We start from the raw sequence: 27,085 nt of genomic DNA on the forward strand, positions 1-27,085 counted from the left end.
AAATCACTTTTAAAGTCAGGTCACCCCAACCCCCGGCTCTGCTAGGTACTATCAGTGCCACCTTTAAAGGGTTAAGACAGTAAATGTGGTTGCCATAATAGCTCCCAAACTGAAGGCTTCTAGCTCCAAGGCATCCCCGAATAAGTGGTCTATAGGAAGGAAGCACTGTTTCAATTGGGGTTTGATGGGGACTCAAAATGGCACAGCTCTAGGGAACCTCCAGGTAGGCATTGGCATTTCCTACCACCCTCCTGTCTCCAGGGATGCTGTGGGTCCCCACTTGATCCAGGAGGTTTGTGGGAGTCAGATTGAGATCCATCAAAAGCTTTCTTATTGGCCATCCACAAAAAGATCAGACACCTGCCCCATTTCTGTTTCTGCAGCTCTCCAGCCACTGACACAAGGAGAGTTTCCCTGGGGACTCAGAAGTGATTTCTATACTCCAGGAAGCTTTGGGGTAGGTAATTCTGGAACTCTCTGGACAGCTGTCTGAGTGCCTTTCTTTTAGAAGGATGCAGGAGAAAGAGGCATTCTGTCCCCATCCACTGTTCAAGAAACATTCCCTAAATCTTGGGCAATGTGTTATCCTGGGTAGCATCTTTAGTTGAAAACAGAAAGGGAGAAAAAGAACTAAATAATGAGACATTAAGGGTGCTTTTCAGAAATCCAGAAATGCCCTCCACAAGTCTGAAAGCATACAGCCTCTTCTCTCAAGTTCCTCAAGAAAATACTGCTAAGCATTTATCTACTACGAATCCTCACTCTGTCTTTATCCTGGTAACCAATGCTTGCTGAGCACCTGCTGTGTGCCGATGTCATTGCACTTGCTGGGATTCAGCAGCGGACAAAGCAGACAAAAGGCCCCACCCTTGGTGAGATTGTGTCTTAGTGGTGAAGGCACAAGATAACAAAGTCAGTGGGAAAGCTCTCGAGAATCGGAGACATGGTTAGTGTCGCGGAGAAAAAGAGCAGGAGAGATCCGGGAATGGCAGGGCGAGAAGAGGGTACAATTTGTGACGGAGTGGTGGTGTCAGGCATTGTTTGAGTAAAGAATGTTTAGGGAGCTTTATTTCTAAATGCTTGCCTTTTTTTCCCTGTTAGTTGGAATGTTAGTAGAAAGTAACTCTGAATTACCTGTGACATCTTTTTAAAGCTTAAGAAGTAAAGGCATCTTGCCTAAAACAATGAGAAGGCAAAGCAGCCCTGCTCTCAGGCAGCCCCAGTTTGGCCAGGCCGTGGAGCACAGTCCGTGGAAACAGGCCTACCACCTGGAATCATGTTCTGCACACAGCAAGTGCTCAGCAAATGTGTTCCATGGTCTTAGATCAGCTCTAAAAGTAATGTTTTTTGACAAAGAGAATGTCTCCATGTTTTTCTCCCTCTTTTAGGGGCCTATGGGTAGATATAGCCATGGAGACAGATGAGGCATCACAAGTAGCTTCTGGATGTTTATCAGGCCATGTTTATTCACAGTAGCATCCCGGAATTTACCAATCATCCATACATGTACCTTTGACTAATCTGTCTTCACTTCCTGCCACCCTTAAATATCCAAGGCAAAATCCCAACGGGTTGCCTCCCTTCTTTCTGGAACACCTCCTTATCTCCAAGATAAGACAGCCACCCCTACCCCTAACACACGACGTATTTCTCTATTTTCTCCTTTCTTTCCCCTTTCCTTGATCTTGCCTTTTCTTTTGTCGGCATCCATATCATGCCAGGCATGTTGAACTCCCACAGGCTCCATCCTAACCACAATAAAAAAATTAATTCTTCATATAGGTATTGTTAGAAATACCCAAAGAGCAGTGTAGAACAGAAAGACATGAAAGTCGGTAATATTTTTTGTTGGAGAGCATTTCTCAGTGGAATATATGAATATTGGCACTGTTCATGTCACTCACTTGTACTCTCACTGTCCCCTGCAGTTTACAAGTCCTTTGACATGTATATCTCATACGGTCCTCTAAATTTTGGCTTCTCAAAGTGTGGTCCATGACTAGCAGCATCAGCATCTCCTGGAATTTGCTAGAAATGCAGAATCCCAGGCTCCACCCCAAACCTACTGAACCAGACTACAGCTTGACAAGATCTTCAGGTGCTTGGTAGTTTGAGGAGCTCTACTCCCAATAGTCCTGTGGAGAAATAAAAAATTCGCTTGCCTATCTGACAAGTAAGAAATAAAACTTGGGTTCAGAGCTACGCATTTCACTAATAGGTAACAAGACAAGACTTGGAGTCAAAGACCAATACTCTTTCCACAAAACTATGTCCCCTCTTTGGATGCTCTTGGAAGAAACTATTGCATACCTCTTTTTGGATCTGACATCGCCCAGCCCAGTATTTTATAAGGAGCATCTGTACAGTAATTATAGCCTGATATTGTCCCCTGGTGGTAAGTCGGCAAATGTTAATCTCCACTTGATTATATATTCCTTATGTAGGCTAGTCTTGCTGCCTCTTGTCTAAAAGGTCTAAGGTTAATTACATGAAAGAAATGTCAGATTTAGCAATATCTCCAATTTCCTCCTGGTTCCTTATCAAAGAAGATCATGTTCCCTGGTTAACATAATTTTTGAAGAATCTATTGCAATTTTGTTTTCCTAAAGCGGGTTCTTAAAGGTTTCATCTGATCATTTTGTGGGGGGAAAGGGAACAGCAACTAACACATAGCAAGCACTTACTTGTGTACCGCGCTCCATGCTCTGTGTGCATTACCTCATGGTTCTCAGAGAGACCTGGGGCGTTGGCTCCATTACCCTCTTTTTATAGTTGAGCTGAGAGGCAAAGGTGACACATGTGGCAGTGCTGGGAACCAAGTCTGATTCTCTCCTACCATGCTGGCCTCTTCCGAAAAGAAACTCTTGCCTGAATTAGCATGGAAAGCAACCCAAGGCAGGAGAGGGGATTACCGTCGCCTCCTGCCTTTTGTCACCATTGATGTGACAGGTAATACCCACCATATTTTCTAAAAGAGAAAAATGACTACCCGACTCCTCCTGGTTTTAAGAATGAAGTAACAGGAGTGAAATCAAATGAAAGAGGTATCAACTGGAAGGACACAAGTTAAATATTATGCAGGACCCCCCACCCAAAAAAAATGGATCAAAAAATCAGCAGAGTGGCTGTTGCTGGGCATTATACTTGAGAATAACCACCTCTACACCAGACAAATTGGCTAAAATCCAGACACATGATCAAAACAAGGCCCTCTAAACTGGTTAGCTTTAAATTCTTCATGCTCAGCAGAGAGGCAGAGAAATGTCACCTTACTCTTTGAGAAAGGAGAAGGATGAATAGATTTCTCCCTGAGAAAGGTATCTCGCAGACTCTCTCATATCCGTGTTCTCAAAACTCTAGCTCTGTCAGCTTGTCCCAGCTGAGACACTGGACTGAAATGTCCTCCTATGTGACTCTCTGGGAGTCTGTAGATAGTTTGTGTGGCAGTCGCTCTGCTAGTCTTAAAATTTAAATAGAGTTATAACTACTCAGATTTTAATATATGCTACAACTGTTTTGCTGGCTTGGCATTTAAGGATGCAAACTTTCCAATCTCTTCTAGAAGCATGACACCATAAAAGGGACTACCGTAATTAGGAATAAAGCTGTACAGTCCTCATTAACCAGAAAAGCACTTTCTAAACCCAGGGAGGCTCTACTTTTATTCCAAGAGAAGTCAAGAAAATGGTGCCTCAAGAACCCAGTGAAGATTTTGGGTCAACCTGTCCTTGCTGGAATTGACTGGGGTTGATACGAAATGCCTTTCAAAGGCACAGAACAGCAAGTAGTCTAGCAGAGGAGATGTAAGCAAAGGCTGAAGAATCATGGTAAGCTCAATCTTGCTTCAAGTTGTGTTATTATTTAAGTCCTGATTGTCCAAGTTCATTCAGTTTTAATATGTTGCAATAGAGTCTACCCTTATTAGCCATGAATGTTCTGGTAACCGGTCTACTGCTCTCATGGTTACAACATGTGACCAGAAGAATGCTTTCTGAATTGAGGCTGGGAATGATAAGTCCCCAGTGACTCAAAATAGCTAAAGAGTGTATATAAAACCAGGCACAAGCTAGTCTCTAAGATAATTGCAGGCTTTACTTTAGTTCTTTAATCTCCACATCCATTTCTGTCCTGCCAGAACTGTCTACACAGGGGCCTCACTATGGCATTAGTCACAGTAAGAACCAAACATTTTGTAAGCCGGTGCCTTCTTATACCTGTCTAAGGGGATTTGGTCACTCAAATCACAAATGAACCACGTTAGAAAGGGTTCGACTGTAAGGCAGTCCCACACGTAGGAGGAAGACAACATTCTGAAGGAATTTGATTTATTTGTGTTTTCTGCATCAATACTTGTGATGTGTCTGCTTCCTGGAAAAGCTACATTGATAGATTGCAGATAGCAGGATAGCTAGCTCTTATTCTCTCTTTCAACTGAAGTTCTTATCACCCACATTTTAAAACCTAATTAAGCTATGGTTCATTTATAACAAAAGGACACCGGACAGGATCCGGGCTCCAATCTCTGCTTCGTCACTAACCAGCTCTGTGGCTCTAGGCAAATTAGCTCTCCACCGGGACCCTGTTGCTCTGTCTTATAATCATAACAGCTCTATTTATTAGACACTTTCTCCAAAGCAGGAGTTCCGCCAAGCACTTCTACTAGATTATCTCATTTAAACCTCACATAGCTCCCCATGGGTAGGTTCTGTTATTACCTCCATTTTTCAGATGAGGAAGCTGAGGCATAGAACAGGCCTAGAAGCTAATCAGCTTGTGCAGGGTGACACAATTTGCATGCCAAAGAGCCTGAAATTCATCACGTTTCCTTAGCCTGTGCTCTAAGCCCCTGGGTTGCTTGTTTCTGATCACCCCACTCGCCCAGCCCAAGGAGGTAGGTATTCCTGCTCTAGAAATCCCGAATTGTACTTAGAGATGATATGGTTTAACTTGCATGGCTCATCTAAGCCGCTCTGTGTTGTTTCATTTTTTAAGTCTTAAAATTATTTCGGTTTTTAAAATCTTGTTTCAACTAAGTAAAATATCTGAATGAATCCATGGGAAGACCACCTCCTTGAGGATGATATTTCCTGTCCTTTATAGATTCCTCCCTTTATAAATGGGAATAATAATGCCTGGCCTAAGGGTTGTTTTGAGGCTCAAAGCAAAATGGCTATAGGGTGAAAAGTACTGTATGAATAGAATTTGTCACTAGTATTTTAAAATATCAGCCATGTGCAAGGAAGAGTTTCTTATATGTTATATGGAACACTGTGCCCTCAGAGTTGTGAGATGCCGAAGTGGATGTGTGGATCATTTCTTTGATTGTGGTTTTCAATTAAAAAGAGAATTCTTAAATGCATTCTTATTTACCTTCGCACCATAAATTGATATAGCAGGAAGAACAGTTTAATGGAGATGCTGAAGCAAAAGAAGAGAACTAACATTGGCTGAGGACCTAAATTTGTCCTAGGCGTTACTTCACTGAATTCCCACCATCTGTCTATGAGAAAGATAAGTGAAAACCAAGTACAGAGATGTTAGGTAGCTTCCACAGAATACACAGCTTTTCACTAAGAGCTAGGATTGAAACAGCGACCCGGGTCTTGCCACAACATACTGAGGACGAGTTTTCTCTAAGATTTCTGAGCTTATAAAAGTCTATGTGCATATTGTTCATGTGTCATGGTATTAAAATATCCAACTTAATAGCCAACATTTTCATAATAAATATGATGATCAACCATTAAAGAGTAAAGCTAAGAATCCTGTAAGTGTACATTGGAAGTGTCCTTGAAATCAGCAAGTTCAGCAACCAGTCCATGGCTTTTCCAAATTTTACTTGAACCCTTCCTGCAATGTGGAACTCACTGTCTCCAGTGGCCAATAATTTCATCTTGGACACTTAGAAAGCATTACCATTAGGCACTCCCTCAGGCATTTCAAACTTCAGATGCTTAAAACTTAGTTCATAAAGTAGTTTCATAATTTTGTTTATAGTTAATGGGGGAGTTAGGCTTACCAGAAGAGAGTGAATGCTACAGAAGGGAACATTATCCCATCAATAATTAACCACAGATTACTTTCTAAACAACCATTCACTTTTTCATTACTGAGGCCAAAGGAAAAAGTCAGTAAAAATTGTTACCCTATCTCCTTGGGATTTTCCAAGATTGTCTTGTCAGAGTTTCAGTGCTCTATTTGCCTTAGAAGACAATTGTATCCATCAGGCCTCCCAGCAAGAAGCTGATGGTGCATTCAAATGGAACTTGAGGCAGGTTAATGAAGGGACATTTACAAAAGTATAGGCAGGGTTCAGGGAAATCAGGAGAGAATGGTGAAGCATCCCCAGACTGGCAACAGTGGAGAATTTCATACCTGTGGACCTTACAGGGTAAGGGGAAGGAGATCCCAGAACCCAAGAAAGTCACCGTGGAAGATACCACCCCACCTCTCAACACACACACATGTAGAAGAACTATGGCCTGAGGTGGAGGTTTGTTGATGATCAGAAGTTCAGCAGAACAGGCACCCTGACCACACTATCCCCAGCCCCAGAGTTCCTACCCATGGCTCAGGTTTTACACTGGCACCAGTTGGAAGACAGAAGACAAGGGAGATTACTAATACAGTTTAACAACTCAGCTGCCTTCAGGACACTGAGCAAGACACAGGTAAGCAGAGAATTCTGGTGCCACTATGTTCCATGTGACCCCAAATATTCCCCAAGCCTTGTTTTTCCTTCTTACTCCTCTCTTGACACTGACCTACACCATTTTCTCCCACATCCACCTACTAAATTGGTAATAAGAAGGACAGCTAGTTTGAAAGTAGTGATAGGTCAGGGCACCTGGGTGACTCAGTTGAGTGAGCATCCAATTCTTGATTCCCGATCAGATCATAATCTCAGGACCCTGAATCGAGCCCAGCATCAGGTTCTGTGCTCAGGCGGGGAGTCTGCTTAAGGTTCTCTCTCTCCCCTTCCCTCTGCCATCCCTCTGCTCGCTCACTCTCTCTCACTCTCAAATCTTTCTTTCTTTCTTTCTTTCTTTCTTTCTTTCTTTCTTTCTTTCTTTCTTTCTTTCTTTCTTTTTTTTTTTAAAGAAAGTAGCCTTGGGTCATGGATAGAAATAATAATCCTAGAACTTTACCAGATTTTGCCATTCAAAGAGGTTAGAATTTGTCTCTTAGGTTGCACAAATTAATTCTAAAAGAAGTTGTATGACCCTATTTCCACATTTTTGTGTCATAATCAGAAGACCAAACCTGCAAAGAAATACATAGAAATACACACACACACACACACACACACATTTAGAGGCCGTTTAGTGTTCACACATCAAATAAACTCTTTTCTTTTTCTCTGACTCCTTTCTGAGACTTTGTCTAATTATTCTTTGTTAAAGCCTTTATTAAGCTTTAAATACTGCCAATGTAAGTTCTAAGCTCTGAATTACTAGTCTAATTGCTTTCTCCCTATCCCCAATATGTTCAAAGTCTTGCCTATTGGGAATTATGTCTTAACTAAAGTTTCCTGAGACCAAAGTTTTCTGAATAAGGGGTCTGCTATATGCTTAAAGATAGAGCTGATAAACAGCATTCATTTCAGACAAGCCAGGTCCATTGGGAGGACCATTTGTTGCAGAATCCCTGAGATGGAGTTGATACAATTTGATCAAGTTCAAGGAAATTTTTGCATCCATATTACTTGGATCCTGGTGTGATGGTCTGTTCATAGGCATTTTGAGCCTGGGAGTTTTTTCCAGACTCCGATAAATCACATACTAGTCTACTCCACCATGCTGTGGAACACCAATCACAGGCAATACACTTTGGTGATAAAAATGACAGATTCTTAGGCAGCATGAGCAGAATAAGGGCAACATTTTGTCTTAGAAGGTAGCTGAGACATTAGTAAGCTCACTAGTGAGGGCTTCAGAGTTCCATAATTATTTAAGGTGTGTGTGTATTTCCCCCCCATAATATTAGTAATATGGCAGGGACACCGAGAAATAAGCCTTTTAATTCACATACTCATTCAAGTACTTATTAGGCCCCTACTTTGAGGCAATTATGATAGTAGGAGTGGGTCGTGACAGAGGGAGTAAGATATGATCCCTCTCCTTAAAGAACTTGTAGTTCAGATGAGTTACATTACATCAAAATGGGGGCAAACTCTAAAAGCAAAATATTATCAGAGACTCTGTTTTACTGGAACCTTTTCATTTGTTTCTTGCCACAGCCCTTAAACTGACAAGGATCCATGAGGCCATATCATGACACTCTTGTGACACTCTTGTGTTTGTATACGTGCCATGGGCTCAACAAATCATGACTACTGTGGTTATCAATTGATCGTTATAGCCATCCCTGGCCCCAACCTGATGACACTGTGTGGCCCAGACACTTGCTCTCGTATTAAGCAGTTGCAACAACCTCCTCATTGATTTCCTTGTTTATACTTGAATGTCTTTGCTTTATCCCCCCTAAATCCATTCTCTAGCACCCCTGTAATGATCATGGTAAAACATGCATCTGGTAGTCCTATTTCCCTCCTTTAAGGCTTCACAGTTTCCCACATCCTCCAAGGTAAGGTCCAGATTCACCAGTGAGCACCACTGCAATCTGATCTCTGCAGACTTCTCCAACACTTTCCCATGGCTCGTGCATCTACACCTCCCCATGGACTCTGCCATAGTGACCTAGTCTGGTAAGCCACCCGCAGCTTCTGCTTCATACTTTAACACATCCATGTATTTGTGTAGGGCATAAGACTACCTGGGCCAGTCTTCCCCTTCCCTTCCTAACTCTACCCCTGCTTTATTGGTCTAGCTCCATGTCTGTCCATCTCTACTTCCACCTCACAAGCACCATAATCTATTCCCTGGACAACTGCAGTGGTTTCCTAACTGATTTCCTCTCTCTATCTACTCTTGCCCCCTTCCAGCCCATTCTTGACTGGGGATGGCGGTAACCATCACGCGAGCCCCTTTACTTTCCTAACATGTTTAAGATAAAGAACAATGTCTCTCCTAGGGCCAATGCAGAAGGGCCCTTCCGGGCCCTGCTTTTATCTCCAGCCTCATGCTCCTTATGCAGCTTACTCCAACCACTGCCATCTTCCTTTATGCCTACAAATGCCTTTGAATGTCAGGTTTCATCCTCCTGTAGCTTTTGCACATGCTGGTCCTTCTTAGCTTGTTCTCCTTTCCTATGCATTTCATGGATCTCAGCTCAAGAATTCCTGTCCGAAAAAAAAAAAAACAAAAAAACAAAAACACACCTGTCCAAAGGAAGCCTTCCTTGATTTCTCATCAAGGTTTGATTCTGCACTCTCATGAGGAGTATTCCTTTTCTTCATTGCACCTACTTCAGTCTGCAGGTGGTTGTAATCATTGTCTGGCTCTGGCCCCAAAGCAAGCTTCATGAGATATGGATAACATCTGATTTTGCTCATCATTGAATTCCTAGCCTAGCACAGTACCAGGCACAAAAAGGATACTCAAAAGCATTATAATCAGTCAATCAATCAACCAACCAACCAACCAACCAACAAATCCTTCAGGACTCTTCATTTGGAAAGTGCTACCATCATTACCAGTATAATCCCAGGTGGGATTGACCTTCCAGCAGCCTATGTATGTGTTGGAGCACAGACTTTTATTCTGTATTATTTTACTTGCCAGTCCTGTAAGGACCTCAGAGTCCAGGGAGAGAAGCAGTATCTTAATTAACTCTATACCCACTATGTCTGACATGTAGATGGTGAACAATACATTCATCAGTAAGTTCTTTTTTTTAAAATTATGGTAAAATTTGCATCACAAAAAATTTTAACCATTTTAAAGTACCTAATTCAGTGGCATTTATTGCATCCACAATGTTGTACAAATATCACTACCTAGTTTCAGAACATTTGCATCCCCCCAAAAGGAAGCCCCTTATCTGCTGAGCACTAATTCCCCCAACCTTCCCTCCCCTCATCCAACTCCTGGCAACCATGAATCTAATTTCTGCCTCTTTAGACTTTTCCATAATGAGACATTTTGTATCAAGGGAATATAAATATGTGGCCTTTTGCATTTGGGTCCTTTCACTTCATGTAATATTCTCCATTTGGTAATATGTATCAGTATCTCATTTTTATGGCTGGATAATGCTCCATTGTAGAGATACATCACATTTTGCATATTCATTCATCTGACAGACATTTGGGTTGCTTCCACCTTTTGGCCCTTGTGAATAGTGCTATGGACTTTGGTACACATTTTTGTTTGAATACCTGCTTTCATTCCTTCTGCTCTATACCTAAGAATAGAATTGTTGTGTCACATAACTGTATGGTTAGCTGATTGAACAACTACCAAACCATTTTGTACAGAAGCTGCACCATATTACTTTGCCACCAGCAGTATATGAAGGCTCCAATTACTTCTTTTTTTTTAATTTTTTCTTTTTTTTCCAATTACTTCTCAACATCTTCCCCATAACATGTTATTTTCTAGAGTTGGCATTTTTTGAAGCAATCAGTATTATAGCCATCCTGGTTGGTCTGATGTGGTATCTCATTGTGGCAATGCCACTCCATATCCATTAAGATTATTATGATTTAAAAATTTAAAAACAAAACAAAACAAAAAACAAATCAGAAAGGAACAAGTGCTGGCGGGGATGTGGAGAAATTAGAATCCTTGAACATGGTTATTGGGAATGTAAACTGGTGTTTACAAAGGAAAATCTGTTATGGGAGATAGTATAAAAGTTCTATTCTCAAAAAACTAAAAATACAATAAGCTATAGCATCCAAGCAATTCCACTTCTGAGTATATACCCCGAAGAATTGATGGCAAAGACTAGAACAGGTATTTGCACATCCACATTCATATCAGAATTACTTGCAATAACCAAAAAGTGAAAGCTACCCAAGCACCCTTCAGCAGATGAATGGACAAACAAAATGTGGTAGGTACATACAATGGAATATTACTCAGCCTTGAAAAGGAAGGAAATCCTGTTAAATGCCGTGAGATGGACAAAGCTTTGAGGACATTATGCTAAGGGAAGTAAGTCATTCACAAAAAGACTTCGGTCACCCCCAAAAGGAAGCCCCTTACCTGCTGAGTGGTCATTCCCCTGCCTTCCCTCTCTCTCCCAACTCACCCACCCAATATTGTCTGATTCTACTTATGTGAGTAGTTATATTCATGGAGGCAGAAAGTAGAAGGGTGGTTGCCAGGGGGGCTCCAGGAGAGGGGGAGAAACTGGGCAAAATGTTGAGAAAGGCTTCTATTCTCTCCAAAGAGGCAAAATGTAAGCAGCCACTCATGTGGGATTGTGGTCTGGATGTTTCACTGTCCTCTGTGTTCCTCCAACAGCAAAAGGAGGCTCTTCTTAATCTAAAGACTCCCTAACAGCTGGAGATGACTTTAAGCCTGGCACTCAGAAAAGAAGTACCAAATTCATAGCAATAGGATGGAAGGAACCCCAGAGAAAATGACCAAGAAGGAACTAGACTTTGCTAAAGCACCATAAGAAACCATTTTGTTACTGGGTGTTATACTATATATTTGCAAGTTGAATTTAAATTTTAAAAATTAAAAAAAATCATGAATGGAAAATGCAAATAAAGAGTTCAGAATTTGTGACAAAACAGCTAATCAAGAAAGAGAAGACATTCTAGAGAAAAATGCTGAGGCCTGGGGTTCTGGCTGATGAGCAGAATTGTTGGCTGGTCAACTTCCGGTTTAAAGAGAGAAAACCACCCTGTTTTCTATAGGTAGCAATTAGTTATTGCTTGAGTGTTAAGTTAGTTCTGATGAAACAGCCAGCATATTATGATATTTGTAAGCAGGTAGTTTAGAAATGGAAGTCATAGAAGTACCCACTGAAATCAAAAAGTAGAAAGCTCTCTTGTTCAGAGTTCCATGTTTTGGGATTCTTTTTAATGAAAATTCCTATTTATTTTATGTCAGGAAGAACACCATGGAATAAAATTACTTTGAAAAGAGGCTAGATGAAGTACAATTCATATCTCCCCTGCAAAATGGGCAATAAGTAATTGTATCCGAATAAACTTTCACATCTAGCTGTTTGAGTAAGTACTTAGGCTTTTCTTAAAATGATTATTCAGGAAAAAATTTTCAGTTGGGATTATCCTTACTTTTTATAACCCCTTTTCTTTCCTGGTACGTGGCTTTTAGCCAGTCCTCTGATTCTTAGAATGCTTCTGAAAAAGATGAATTAAGGAAAAGGAAAGGAAATTCAAATAAGTCAATGGGGGCTGCTTGGCAATAGTGAACATAAAACATGTGGTTAGGAAGAGGTTGAAATGAACTAAAATCAAGGCAACTGCTTTTTTTCAATAGTACTTGCTATTTCTATCCTCCATTTCCATAGAGGAAGGGAAACTAAAATGTTATAATAAAAACAGCTAATATTTATCCCACGAAGCATATGATGTGCCAGGGCCAGTTCTAAACGCTTCACACGTATTAACTCACTTAATCTTTCCATCAACCCTGTATGGACAGTACCGTGGAAGAGTCCATTGCTAAATTTTCAGGAATTTTGTGAGCCTGTCAGGAGCTTGAAATCAGTGATTGTGGGAGTATTTATTTATACCATGGGAATCGACATATGTTACAAATCGGGGCTTTTGAAGGGGGAGAGCCATTTGTTAAACGTTTTCTAGAATACCACTGCTGTTGTCCTTCTTTCACAGATGGGGAAACTGGGACACAGAGAAGTTAGGTAAATTTTCCATGATCATGCAACTAGTAGTTAAAATTGGTAGCATTAAATTGGTAGCTGCCTGTATGCCAGGCAGCACGACTTAAGAGCCCAAGCTTTTCACCATCATACCATACAGCTTCTGATATGACTAACTTGCATTGGCTGGATTTAGAAAGCCTAGGACTCTAATTTGGACGCTTCTACTATCCACTATTTAAGCTTTCTGGGTCTCAAGACATTTTTATAATAGAGATGTTACAATCTAAGAATGTTTCACATTGATCTCTGCTATATCACAAATGAAATAGACTGTGTGAAAATGCAAAATAGTCCTTGATTTTCTCCATCCTTCCTTCCTTCCTTCGTTCCTTCCTTCCTTCGTTCCTTCCTTCCTTCCTTCCTTCCTTCCTTCCTTCCTTCCTTCTTTCCTTCCTTCCTTCCTTTCTTCCTTCCTTCCTTCCTTCCTTCCTTCCTTCCTTCTTTTCTTCCTTCCAATTTTGATTATCACTTTGCTATAAAAGTAGAATATATGTAAATCTCTTCAGACTTTTGGCAGCATTTAAGGAGGACTATAGTGAATTTTCTCCCTAATGCTCCCATACTGCTTTCCTCATTATCGTAGAAAACAGAACAGCTGTGCTGACAGTGGGTATCATCATCATCATTAATAAATATTTATTGAGCATGCCCTTTGTGCAGAGCTCTGAGGACATGGAGAGAGGTAGAAGGAATTGTCCTAGAAGCTTGCCCAACAAGTGGCCCAGGTAACATGCAGAAGTTGTGAAAAAGAGGAGAGTAACCGGGGTATGTGAGGAAGCCTTTCTCGGGGAGGAAGTAGCATCTAAGCTAAAGGAAGCATGAGACAGCAAGTGGGCACCATAGGTAGGCAGAATGGTTAGAAGGAAGGCACTGGGTAATTTTCATGTGTAGAATAATAAGTGATGTGATTTGGCCCAAGGAGAAGTTCAGTAATAGGGGATGACCCTGGCAAAGCTAGACTGCTGTTTGAAGAGGGCCTTTGAGCTTGACTCAGGAGCCTGGGCTTCATTTTTTTTTTTTTAAATAGTAAGGAATCACCCATGGTTCTGAGCACACCAAAGATGCATAAAGCTGTGCTACGAATAAGATGAAATTTAGCCAGGTGTGTCGAATGAACTGAAGGAGAGAGTTGCTGGAAACAGAGATAACAGTAAAACAATAATCTATTATGAAAGCTTCTCCAACATGAAAAATCCTTATGGAATAATTAGAATTGTAAGCAAGATACAATTAGAATTGCAGACTTGCGGTTACAACAGTATAAATGCCTACGCAATGGCAAAGACTGGGAAGACCCATAACTGTATTAGCACAGTGATTGGGGCTGAAGAATTATGGGAGATTTTTTTTCCTTTGATCAAATTTTTTATTTTGTGGTCATAGTTTATCATTGTGAAAATGCATGTAAATAATAAAAAAATTTGATAGAAAAAGAGGTGCTCAAAGGAGACATATATTTTAGGAAGTTTTTCCTGTGTCAGCACCATGATAGGTGCACTACATCTATTGTCTTTTCTAAGTCTCCTAATGGTGCTTAGTGTTGGGAGCCATTATAATATGATCCTCATTTTACAGATGGAAAACCAAGACAGAAAATATAAGGTGGCAGAGATCCTTCCATTTGTAAGTGAAGTTAAAAGGTCTCACAAGTCAAGGTCCCTTGACTTCTCCAGAGTCAAACCTCATTTGAAGAGGGAGCTTTTGTGGGAGGGAGGTTATGCACACAAATTCCCCTCCATGGTGGCCAGCCTACTCTCGAGTTGCTGAGCCTTGCCATAATTTGTTATGTGTTTTCACTATTGATATTGAAAGGACTTTGGTGGTATTTCCTCATACTTACTTTCCACATTTTCTCGATACATAAATTGTCTAAATGTACAAATTTTGATACCTATGTCGCTCAGTGTTATCTGAGTGTTCCAAGTAGCTTTCCTAGTTCATTATTAGCACTGTATCCAATGTCATATATGGCAAAGCTTTTAAAGCCTGGTAATGGGACACCTGGGTGGCTCAGTTGGTTAAGCATCTGCCTTTGGCTCAGGTCATGATCCTGGAGGCCCACTTCTCCCTCTGCCCCCTCCCCCATCTCTCTCTTGCTCATGCTCTCTCTCTCTCAAACAAAAACAAAAACTTAAAAAAAAAAAAAAGCCTGGTAATGAATCCATCACTAAAGTGAGAACTTTTTCTTAGAGCTGGGGCAGGGTAGATGTTGTTCAGAAGACAGGAGGAATTGTGATCAGTTAGCAGAACACTGATTACAAGTTTAAATAAAGTTATATACATTGGTGATTGAATCCTGCAAAACAAGGTATTTAGGTTATTAGATACCTAAATGATGTTCTCCTTCAATGTTTATGTTAATAGATAGTGTCTTTGATGCACAGAGCTACTCATAGTTTTGCTCAGTTTTCAAAAAGACGCTGAATACGCAAATCAGCAGAGGCCAGTATTACGCCCTTCATAATGACTAGCGACCAACAAATGCATCATGAATCTATTAAAACCCGGGGCCCTGGAAACATGACTAGCAAATTTCACACTCTAAATTCTTACCAAGGTGGAAAATTTTATAGATTTTGCTGTTAACATAATATGCAACCTGATACTCATGTGAAAATGTAATCATAAATGACAGTTTTCTCATTATTAATTCAAATTAGGATATTGTATCTATTTTACTAGCTTTCCCCAAATCTAAAACTGTTGCATATACAGCTTTAGATGTATTTATCTGTTATTAATTGGCTTAAAATACTGGTTAAATTTTACAGTTAATATCTTACTACAGTCATGTCTGTATGACTACAGTCATCTACTACAGTCATATATACATATACTATATATGTATAATATGCATAGTATACTCATGCATACTAACCCTCATTTGTGTACCACCAGGATCTTCGTAAAAACGACTTACAAGGAATGATTCTATTATAAAAGTTTAACTATTATTGCTATACTTGGAAGTCTCTACAGAAAAAGAAAAAGGAATTGATAAATCTCTATTATATCTAGCTATTTGCTGATTTTGTGGAAAAAATAAGGCCTTGGAACTGACATGTTTCATTGTCATCCATTATCATTTACTTGGTATCCACACACCACCACAAAAGATGGCCTGAGTGTAGGAGCCTGGTGGAAAATTTTATTTTGCTAAGTTTCATATGATATAATCCATAAAGTCTTGATCACCAGACTCACATTTAATAGCCTGAACTGAAAGAATATTTAGGTGAGGGCAAAGATTTGCTGACATGTGTATCCCCTTTTTGGTCCAAGGAGTGGTTTTTAACTCACTGTGAATTCTGAGTCATGGTGGGGTGTGTGCAGCACTGACCAAAAAAAAAAGAATAATTAACTTCAGAGGGCATTGCTGTCGGAGGAGACTCTGTTGTCCTTACTGTGTCCATGCTTCACTCTCCTGCTGGGATTTCTGAAGCAAGTGGGAGCTGACTCTTTGGGGTGCACTTCCCAGGTTCCTGTATCTGCTGCAGTCAGCCCCTGGGAGGCTCTGGTAAGCGACAGGACAGCTGGAGGACAGGAAGGAAGGAGAAGACAGGGTGTTCTTCCCCTCTTCTCCTTCTGCCTCTCGCCACATCTCTAGCAACAGCTGTACCTCCATGGCGGCTTGGAGAACCATCATGGTTTCACATCTCTCTAGGAGACCATGGTTCCAGGGCTCTCGGTTCGGCCTCTTCCCTTGGTTCCCTCAGCTCCAGGATGATGGTGATGTCTTTCTGTTGCTGTTCCCGGTTCCATATTTGACTTCCCAGCGCTTCCCCTCACCTGTGTAACTGATTTCTTGAATTAAATTCCTCTGTCTTCCTGGTTGGACCCTGACTGGCAAAATCCACTATATACCTAAGTATGTGTATATTGGGTCATGATATAGAACACATTTTGTACTGAGAGTAGTTGTTAAAACAGTTTGAAAGCCATGGTCTATGAAAATAAATTCGACAGCATGCGGTGGGCTGTGCTCGGCCTACTTCTTCACTTGGGCATCAATGGCTATTACTCAGCTGAAGATCACGAACTTGGAGACTTTTTTTTTTTCTCTTTTAAAAAGGGAAACAGAGTGGTATTGGAGAAGGTGTGCTGACTGGGAGTGAGGAGACCAAGATTCTGACCTTGGTGAGTGGCCATGGGCAATCCATGCCACCATGTGTTCTAGTAGATTATGCTGCCTTTGTGCATGGAACCAAAGGTTCTCAGGTGGGTATGTCTTTTTTTCGAGGGACTCCTATAAGAAGTTAGAGTGTTACCATTTGAAATAAGACACTGATAGATAGCCTGTGACAGCTCACAGACCAGGAGGACTAGCATTTGTAGGCTGTTTATTTTTTTTAAGATGTTATTTATTTTTTTCATTAGAGATACAGGCAGAGGGAGAAGCAGGCTCTCCCTACCAGGACCCTGATGCAGGACTCAATCCCAGGACCCCGGGATCACAACCTGAGCCAAAGGCAGGTACTCAACTACCGAGCCATCCCGGTGCCCCCGATAGGCTGTTTAAAAGAATAGTCACTTACCTAGATCATTCCATTATACTTGCATTAATGATTTTCCTCAATTGATAAGTATCTATTTATTATGCTAGCATTATAAATAATAGCTCAACATTCTGGTCGTATGTTCTTAGGGAATAAATATTGATATGGGCCATGGGGTCTTCAGAATATCAGGTAACGGTGGTTACTATCATTAAGGTGAGTAAATAAATCACCCCATAAAACTGAGGTGTCACATCAAGACAAATGCCCCCATAGGTACGTATATTTTTTAAATAGGTTGATAAAATATAGATAAAGTTTAAGCTGTCGATCTCCTGAAGTTGCAAACCTATCCTAAGTCCTATTCCACAAACAAAAAATGTTGCATGCTATGATGTTCTTTTACCTTATCAGCAATTCCCTTGCTTTTCTCCATATTTAAGAAAAGTCTGTTACCAAAAGGCCCCAAATTGTCTTCAAAATAGTAGAATTCCAACAGATATCACAATGTTTCTGGAAAGATAAGCAATTGAATATGCACAATTCCAGACCAGATGTGAGCTTTTCCTTTATGCACTCAGTGAAGTCAGGTCCTGTTCAGGGACTTTTATCAGGAGATAGAAGATAAAAGCTTCCTGTCTAATATTAAACCTTGCCCCCATGTAGAATCCAGACGCTTGCAACCCTTTCCTCAAACTTCATATACTTGGGGTTTTTTGTTTTGTTTTGTTTTATATGTTTGTAGGTTTTTATTTATTTTTTTATATTCATCACTTTCTGGCTGGTAACACCATTGGAAACTAAAATAAAGCCATATTGTTGTGGAATGTATTTTATCCCCACCTGTGGAGAGACTGATTTTTTTTTTTTTGATCCCCAAAGCAGATTATTTATCTCAATTTCTTTAAAGAGTCATCTAAGGTAATTTTCATGGTTATTTCTGTTTTTATATGTTCCCGGTTTATTTTCTACTCCTCTCTTGAATTTGCATAGAACGGCTTCAAGCGCAGAAAAATGGCTGGAATAAAACGACAGCAGATTGCGCTTTTGTGTGCTCAACTAGAAGGGAGAATCTGGTGGGTGATGTGTTGGAAGTCCAGCTGGAAAAGGGTCGCAGACAAATAAAATGCAATGAACGGCAACTGAAAAGATAAGTCCAGTGACAGCTGAAGGGGGTCTAACAGTAAAACACTGCCATAAAAATCTAATAAAACAGGGACACCTGGGTGGCTCAGTGGTTGAGCATCTGCCTTTGGCTCAGGTCGTGATCCTGGGGTCCTGGGATCAAGTCCTATGTCGGGCTCCCTACAGGGAGACTGCTTCTCCCTCTGCCTATGTCTCTGCCTCTCTCTCTCTCTCTGTGTGTGTCTCTCATGAATAAATAAGTAAATAAAATCTTTAAGGAAACATCTAATAAAACATCAAGGTAAAAGGATATGGCATAGTCTACCACTGTGGTATTTGGTTGAGGGGCCTTGGAGATGAGCTATAGTCAGTCTCTCACTGGTGCAATAGCATGTTATCATTCAGAGGAACACAGTATAAGTCAAAGGGCAGTCGGGACAATGGCCTCCCAAAGAAATATTAAAATATTTGAACAATTTATAACAATAAAAAAATTTTTGGCTTTGAGTTCATGTTCTGGCTCCTAACACACAACTGCCCCAAGATGTGTCAAAGCCTCAAAGAAACGTTGATGACAACATTCATAGAAATCCTTTCTTGTGTAGTCAACAGTATATAAAGAGTATTATTGAGAAAATCCTTTGGAATGAAATTATCCTCAGAAAGCCTATCTCCGGAGACAGATGAAGCCTTCCTTTGGGCAGTTAGAATGCATTTGAACTATCTAGAGAAATATTGAGTTCTAAATGGTTTTTCTAAGGACAGACCTGATTGGATGCATAAAGTGCACAGGCTTCACTTTATGAAAGTTAAAGGAAAGATTAATTTCTTATCAGAAAAGTATCCTAGATCGTTAATGCTGCTGATACCTCTATATCAGTAATTCTTACCCTCTGTGATGAAGATCCCCTTGAGAATCTGATTGAATGTATGGATTCCCTTTGCAGAAAGTGCACTTTAACGTGATCATGGAATTTCAGACCCAGTTTCAATGGATTGCCAAATGCGCCCAAGCTCATTTATATTCCACCTTCCCTCTGTCCCATAATGGGTTAAGAACCCTGTATTGATGACAAATGATTGAACAGTTTCTACATGAGCAACATAGATCATGCTGACTCTGGAGTTTTACCGAGCTGGGTTAAAAATTCTGACTTCATCATTTAGTTCTCTCCAAGTTATTTGATCACATTCCCCTTGCAGTTAAAAAAGAAAAAAATAATAAAATAAAAAGGATAGTGTATGACTTATGCATATTTATTCGTAATACATGTATTCAGCATTAATATATCAAGTGCACCATAAACATACACAAAATAGAAGTTAGAGTGAGATGAAGATGAGAGAATAAAATATCTTGCTAATCATGATGATATCATACTCTATCAATAGCTAATATCTCACGGCAAAATATATGCTCAGATCAGAATTCATCATTAGTGATAGTGCATATAAATCCAAACTGCAAAGAGTCTTGAATAATTGTGAATGTTTTTGACCTATTTCTCGTCAGATCCAATTAGACTGTCATTGTTTTTGCTTCTCAGTGTGGCTGACAAAAAACTCTTAGAACTTAAAGGGGCAGATTTGATCTTTATTTTCACCTGTGAGTGCATTATTGGATTTATCTCAACCTTTGATTTTTTTCGAAGGAATCTTTTAAGCCATTTGTTTTCCAAATAAGAGAGTTAATTGGTGAAAACCAGAGGAGACACTTTGTGGAAGGTGTAAGCTTCAGGCAGCGTAGACACCCTGAAAGTGAAAGAACCAGAGGGGTGCCACAGTCATCCTGCCATCTGTGGCTCTTCCCTAAGTACTCCTCAGATACAATACTTTGCAGTGACCACTTTACTTGGCACCATGTAAAGGTGCTAGGGTAAATGAATATCATAAACATTTGTACAGCTCTTCTCTTTCGGGTCATTACATATTTTTTTAATCATTAAAGGAGAAAGAAATAGAATTTCTAATGTTCTTCCCAAGTCACAGCGAATTCCCTTACTCATTCCACTTTGGAGACCCCTGTCTTAGGCAAATTATTTACTGCCTCTCAGTTTCTTCATCTGTAAAATGGGGATAATGTCACATAACTAATAGGGTCACGTGGATACATGGCATAAGTAATGGTCTGTGTACAAACAGTGGCATGTGATTTGAAGGAGGAATACAAGGAGATGCTATTATAATGATTATTGCTGATCACACAGTTGCCAAGTGTACACTCATGTTATTCCTAGCCTAATTTAAAAACCAAACAAAACCTCCTCTCAGTGCTCTTTATATGACTGCAAGAGATGAAGCTTCTCACCTCCCACTTTACACCCCCCAAAACAAAACAAAACAAACAAAACAAAAACATATTAGCCTTTTCAGCTTGGAAAACAACAGATTCTGAACACTTAGTAATCTTGTTCATTGACATGAGAATTATGAATTGGGAAGTCTGGTTAAATCCTATCGGATAATTTTAATATATATATCTCATCCTGTCATTCAACAAAGTTGTGGGTTTTTTTTTTTTTTTTTTTTTTTTTTTTTTTTTTTGTTAAACAACATACAATGTACTGTACTAGACATCCGGCTAAGTGCTGAGGTTTCAAAGATGAATTGAACTTGCTCTACCCCCTCCAGGCACTAACCATCTAGTGGAGGATACCAAACAAATAATCGCATCAAAGTGATAAGTGCTGTAATGGAGGTACACACTGGTTGCTATGGGAGCAGAGTAGGATAAGCAGCTTCCTTTGCCTGGGGAGGGCAAGGAGGGCCACTGGAAGGATGCTGCGCCACAGCTGAGTCTTGGAGGACGTGGACTGGGAACGTGCATTTTGGTCAGAGGGAAGTATTTCCAATATGGCCCCCTAGGAACCAGTAGGTAGGCCAGGTCTCTGGAGCTAAGTGATGTGAGGAAGTCAACAAGGCTGGCAGAAATCTGTCCTTGCCTAGCCTTGGAAGACATGCTACTGCTGAAATTCATCATGGAATGGATTGGAAGTAGACAAAGGCTCTCAAGCTAGAAGGTGATACCATCACAAAGAGAACTGGGTGGTATTTTGGAGGAATGACTGGTGAAACAAAATCTCTTGAGACTATTGGGTGGGAAGAAGAGCAAGGAGTGTTTACCTCCATAGTAAATTTACTTACTAATTCTAAACTCTTCGCTAAAGTCAATTGTCGGCTGATTCACTTTGTCCACGTTTGGGTTCCGTTACTGTAGATGAATGTACTCATTCCCCAAGGGTCTGACTTGCTCCCGTTTGAGCCAGGCAACATTTCAGCCAGCAGTACCAGTTTGCCTGGTGGGATCACAAGCTTCCTAACTTTGTGCACGGCATCTTTCTTTATGAGGGTGTTATAACTAGATATCAATTTTCAAACCCAATATCTACTCTAAACAGAACATCAACCAGAGCCGACTTACATAACAAGTGAATGTGGCCAGACAGACATGAAAAAGCGACTTCTATCTCTTGATGCCAAACTAGAAAGAGAAAAGCAAGTTCAGAGAACACATTATGACTCATCAAAGTCCAAAAGGAAAAGCTTCATGTGAATATAGCATCCTGTGCAGCCTCTTGGGGTCCTTTTAGCCTCCAACCATATTGGCTTTTGTGTGGATCTTCTGCGAAACAAAAGAACCCCATCATTTTCCTCCTTAACATCAATTGTTAAATGTTGCTTTACCTCAGAGATGAAGCTTCTGCTATACGTTCTACAATCTCTCTCTCTTTTTTTCCCTGACTGCCTTTTCATTTCTCCTGAGTGTAGGCCTTATTTTTCTAACATTTCTACTTGCTGCAGTGCAAGCTACAAACAAGACGACGAAGGCTGAAAAGACCTGAAGGGAGAAGGTGGTGCTTTCTTAAACCAATACGAAGGGGAAAGGAGATGCAATATCTATATTTAAGCTCTGCTCCAGAGATAGAGATAGATTTTATTTTTCAATTCCCATAGTCGAGCATATAATGCATTGAAACCAATCCCTCCAAGTACTGCATCAAAATTTTATATGGGCCGAAGAATATACACATGTAGCAAGGTGAGTATTTTCTTTTTAACTCTCCCCCCTGACAAAATGCTGCAAGGAATGTCCAGCTTCTTCCTCCAGCGTCTTACCAAGACGATTGTTCTCTCTTTGAAATTTGGCATGGCAGGTAAAGGTGGAATCTTAAAGGGAACACAGGTACTTACACACACACACGGGAATAAAGGTATGGGGTTGGCATGCCAGAGAAACCAACTGGGCCTGAAAAAAAATTAAAACCTAGCTATTAGCTAATGTAATAAGCATTGCCATTAGGTTAAAGCCCTTTTACAGACAACTAGGTTATCTGGCTATATTATTAGTTGCAATTTATGAGGCAGTTAGAAGTTATACTTTCACTACATCGCTAATTTTAAGGTTTCTCACTGTTTATTTCCCGGGGAAAAGTTATACAGGCATATCCTCAGGCAGAAAAACAAGTTCTTACAGTGGACTGTCTCTTCGGGGCATACTATATTGTTTCTCTTAGATGCATTTTCTTTTGTTATCCTGAGGTTCATCCTAGGATAGACAGGAAATTTTAACACCAAAGTCATGGAGCAAGTAACAAAGCCTTTGAAACTACAGGGTGGCTGACATTGGCACTCCCAGAGGCCTGAACTTGGTGCCCTTGCAAACTCTACTTCCCCCCAGCAGCAGCGGGACCAGCCCCGTAAGCAATTTTTTGCCACTTACAGACCATGTGCAGCATTGGGTGCACTTTCCATTGCTTCTTGACGGAAACTTCTCCAGTGCCTAATTTCAAGCATCCGAGAAGTGCATTTCAGACCTGGTTGCTCCAAGACTCAATTTTGCAACTGCAAAATGGTCTTAAAATAGGATTTTACTCTAGGGGGAAAATCCTCCACTAGAGAGTCACGGTGCACTTTGAATGACTAATTGAAGCCATTACATTACAAAATAAAGGATACATCATTCTTTTCATAACACTACCATATAGGAACAGTTTTAATTTTAAGAGTCAAGCACTTACATTAATCTGAGTCTGAAATAATAGGCCCCTGATTTAAAATCTCCTAACATTCTTTCACACTTCATAAAACTAAAAATAAAATTGTCTCAGCAAACACTGACCTATTCCGCCAGCCAAAGAACTGTATTTCAAGGAGAATTGGAACAAGAGGTCTCCAAACTGCCAAGTGCCAGCAGTTTACTGTTTGCAGCCTTAATCGGTCTGCAACGTGAGGTGGGAGAGGACAGACTGTGGGCTGCCCAGGATAAGAGATTTAGTCCCTTTCTTAAATCAAAAGCAGATTCCACGCTTCAGCTGTCCCCTCACCCGCTCGCCCCGCCCCCACGGGGTTGTTTTTCCCTATCTATGTCTTCCTTGTATGCATTTTATTCGAAGATGACAGGTGAGGGAAGCTTCACGTGCCGCATCTGGTCCGCAAAGTAAACAGAGGGGTTAGGGTGGGCTTATTTATTTACAAGGCATTCAGCCTCTCAGCTGTTTTTCCCTCGTTGGCATTTGGAAGCTTGCCGTCCTTTAGAAAAGAGACAGATTTGGCAGGAATGTTCTTTGTGCCCGCCTCCCTTTTTTACGGGGGAGAAAGGGGACAGATTTATAATTACAACCTTGGGTGGGGGGGGAGGTAACGGGGAGGGGGGTGGCGTAGAAAAAGTTTCAGCCGGCACGACAATGCCTGCTTTTTTTTTTTTTTTTTTTCTCTTCTTCTTCTTTTTCTTTCACGGTCCACACTGTGCAGTGCACTAACAGCTCCGGTGCCACTCGGAGCCCTCCCCCGGTCCCCTCCCCTCTTCCCTCTGCAGGCGCGCTCCGGCAGGCGGAGGCACAGTTAAATTCCAGCACCTTCTCCACCTACCCCCAAACTACTACGCGCTATTACTACGGCCGCCCTCCCCACCCCCCACCGCGCGTCGGGGTGGCGGGGCGGGGGTGGGGGGCGCCCGGCGACGTCCCTTCCAAAGCTCCCCCCTCCCGCCCCGAGGTCGACCGCCGGGAGAGGGATGTCGGACGCCCAAGTCCTGCGGGGCTCGCGGCGAGCTCTGCGTCCTGCGCAGTTTCTCCGCTCCAGGCACCAGCACGGCCCGGGAGCCGGCGCCGCGCAGACACACACACACACACACACACACACACACACACACACGGATCCACGCATACAGTAGAGCCGTCTCGGTGCACATTCTTGCACACCGCCCCCTCCTCCGCCCCCCCCGCCCCGAGCTCCCGGAGTCGCTGAGCGGGCCGAGTGACAGGCGCGTCCCGCCAACCCGCGCCCGGGCGGGCAGGGAGGAGCGGCGCGCGGGGCCAACTGCGGCGCGTCTTCCGGCGCCCGTGGAGGCGGCGAGGGTGGGACGCGGGGCGGAGCCCGACTTTAGGAAGAGGAGGGGATGGCTGTCATCAATGAAGTCATATTCATAATCTAGTCCTCTCTCCCTCTGTTTCTGTACTCTGGGTGACTCAGAGAGGGAAGAGATTCAGCCAGCATACTCCTCGCGAGCAAGGTAAATATAACTTACAACTCCTTTCTCCTCTCCCCCCCCCCCCCCCCCCGCCCATCCCTCCCTCCCTCCGGCCTCCGGGGCTGCAGCCGCCGCGCAAACCCCTCCGGCACCGCGCCGCCTTCGCCGGGGAGTCTTCATTATTATCCTAATTATTATTTATTGTGCATGCACGGAGACCAAAACAAACAGGCGGGCCAACCGCCGCCACCGCCACCACCACCACCACAACAAAAAAGCCCGCCTCCTCCCCGCGGGCCTCAGGTGGAATGCTCTAACGACAGCTCCCGGGCGGCCGTGGAAGAAACGGGAAAGTTTCAACCGAACCTTGCTGTTCTAATAATAACAGTAATAATTACTACTTCGGGGAGGCGAGGGGCGGGTGGGGGGGATCCCCACACAGCACAGCCTTGACCCCAGGTAGGCAGTCAGCGATGCGCTCGCTGCCAACTCAAGGTTGCAACACACACACACACACACACACACACACACACACACACTCCGCAAGGTTGCAATCCCCCCCCCCCCCCATCCCCTCGAGGCTGGGGGAGGGCGCCGGCTGGAGGACCCGGGAGGAGGATGGAAAGGCGACAGTTCACCCCGAGCCGTCCTCCCCGGAAGAGTTGGAAGGGGCGCGGGAGAGGAGGGCGAGGAGCCCGGGCTGGCGGCGGGGCGCCAACGATCGCGGCTGCCACCCGCCTCCCGGGGACTTGTTTAAAGGGCTCCGGTTGCCGAGACGCGAGCCGATCGCGGCGGGAGGAGCCGAGGCTGGCGCGCCCGGGAGGCGGCAGCCACCGCCGCGGGGCCGGTGCGTGCAGGATCGGAGGTGTCACCTCCACTTTGCGCGTTCCCTCGGGCGGGGAGGAGGACGCTGACCGGTAGGCAGGCCCTTTTTAGGCAGAGGGGTTCCCGGGGCGCTGCGCCCGGGGCTCTGCGGACGTGCCCGCCTCTGGTACCTGGTACCTGGCGGCCGCGCGGGCTCGGCTGTTGAAGTTCGGGGTGTCCGGCCCGGGCCGCGCCGCCGGCGGGGAGGGAGGAGGCCCCAGGGAAGGAGGTCGGAGGTGCCCGCCGGGCTCGGTTGCGCTGCCCTCCCCCTTCCCCGGGTTTGTTTTCGTTGGCTCGGCGTCTTTCCCCCCAGCCTGAGCCGCGGGAACCTCGGGCGTGGGTCGCCCGCGATCGTCGGGGTGCTAGGGGCTCGCCGGGGCCCGGGAGAGCCACGGCGGCCGCGGGCCGGGAGGCCATGATCCGGATAATCCTCTCTGCCTGACTGTCACAAACAGGACCCGCGCGCACCCGGCCAGCAGTGGTGGCGTTCGCCGGAGAAGGGGAAGGGCTGCGAGGGGGTGGGGGGTGGGGGGTGGGGGGAGGAGGAGGGCGGGGGTGGGGAGGGCGGGAGGCGGGGAGACCGGGTGGGAGCCTCCTCCCCACGATGACACGCACCCCTTCCTTCTCGCTCCCTGCTTTCGAGTTTGCTTTATTCCCATCCCAACCTGATTTACCCCTTCCTCTGCTCTCCCCCTCCATCCGGCCGTCTTCCCTCCTCCCGTTTGCGTTGCAAAACAGGGCCATGCCATCTGCAAAGGTGTCGCGATGCACTTCCCCAAATAACCGGTCCGGCGTGCCCGTCCCCAGGCGCCCTCCGGCTGCGGGCGCACCCCGAGCCCGGTGCTCCGGGTGCCCCGCACCAGGCCTCGCAGCCTGGGCGCAGTTGCAGCGCGCGGGGCGGGGCGCAGCAGTGCGGGCTCCCGGGGACACCCGTGCCCTGGCCCCGGCGCCCGGCCGGTTTCCGGTACACGCGGGGAAATCGCCTCCTGCCAGCGTCTTCGCGCGCGCCCCTGCCTCCGCCGCCTGGATTGCATTATTATTTTTATCCGGGTTGCAGCTTTGCGGCGGATCCTGGTGAGCGCAGGGCAGGCCGGCCTGCTGGGGGTGGGGGCTGGGGTGGGGAGGGAGGGAAGTTGGACGTGGATCAGGCAGGAAAAAAAAAAAAAAAAAAAAAAGTTTGGCAGGGCGGCTAAGTAGGGAGGGGGTGGGAGGGGGCGGCGAGCTCCCGCGGCTCGCGCCTCCGCGCCCTCGGGGCCGGCCGAGTGTGTCTGCGCGTGAGTGTGCGTGTGTGCTGCGCGCGGGGCCGGGCCGGTGCCCCCGTCGCGGGTAGGGGCGCGGGCGGCCGCGGGGAGCCCGGGGAGCG

General features: G+C 43.7%; 1 protein-coding gene and 1 long non-coding RNA gene across 6 annotated transcripts in view; one reads left to right on the top strand and one right to left on the bottom strand.

Moving 5' to 3' along the window:
- Positions 1-19,962: 19,962 nt before the first annotated feature.
- On the bottom strand, positions 19,963-24,027 carry LOC112644775 (uncharacterized). 2 transcript variants are annotated; one of them, XR_004812145.2, is made up of 3 exons: positions 23,509-24,027; positions 23,110-23,169; positions 19,963-22,935 (listed from the first exon to the last, which is right to left on the bottom strand). It is a non-coding gene; the product is annotated as an uncharacterized LOC112644775 (long non-coding RNA). The 2 variants fall into 2 exon arrangements; XR_004812143.2 differs by having other exon boundaries at positions 23,110-24,027.
- A 714-nt stretch (positions 24,028-24,741) lies between these two features.
- The window catches only part of SMARCA2 (SWI/SNF related, matrix associated, actin dependent regulator of chromatin, subfamily a, member 2), a 175,119-nt gene continuing 172,775 nt past the window's right edge, over positions 24,742-27,085 (top strand). For 2 of the 4 annotated variants that reach the window (XM_025423415.3, XM_049092459.1), the window contains exon 1: positions 24,742-24,900. The gene's annotated coding sequence lies outside the window, so the exon portion shown is untranslated. Of the gene's footprint in view, positions 24,901-25,636; positions 25,776-26,658; positions 26,797-27,085 lie in introns of those variants that run through there. The other 2 variants (XM_025423418.3, XM_025423416.3) reach the window with 2 other exon arrangements.

Source organism: Canis lupus, chromosome 1, assembly GCF_003254725.2.
Source record: "Canis lupus dingo isolate Sandy chromosome 1, ASM325472v2, whole genome shotgun sequence".
Taxonomy (NCBI): Eukaryota; Metazoa; Chordata; class Mammalia; order Carnivora; family Canidae; genus Canis; species Canis lupus.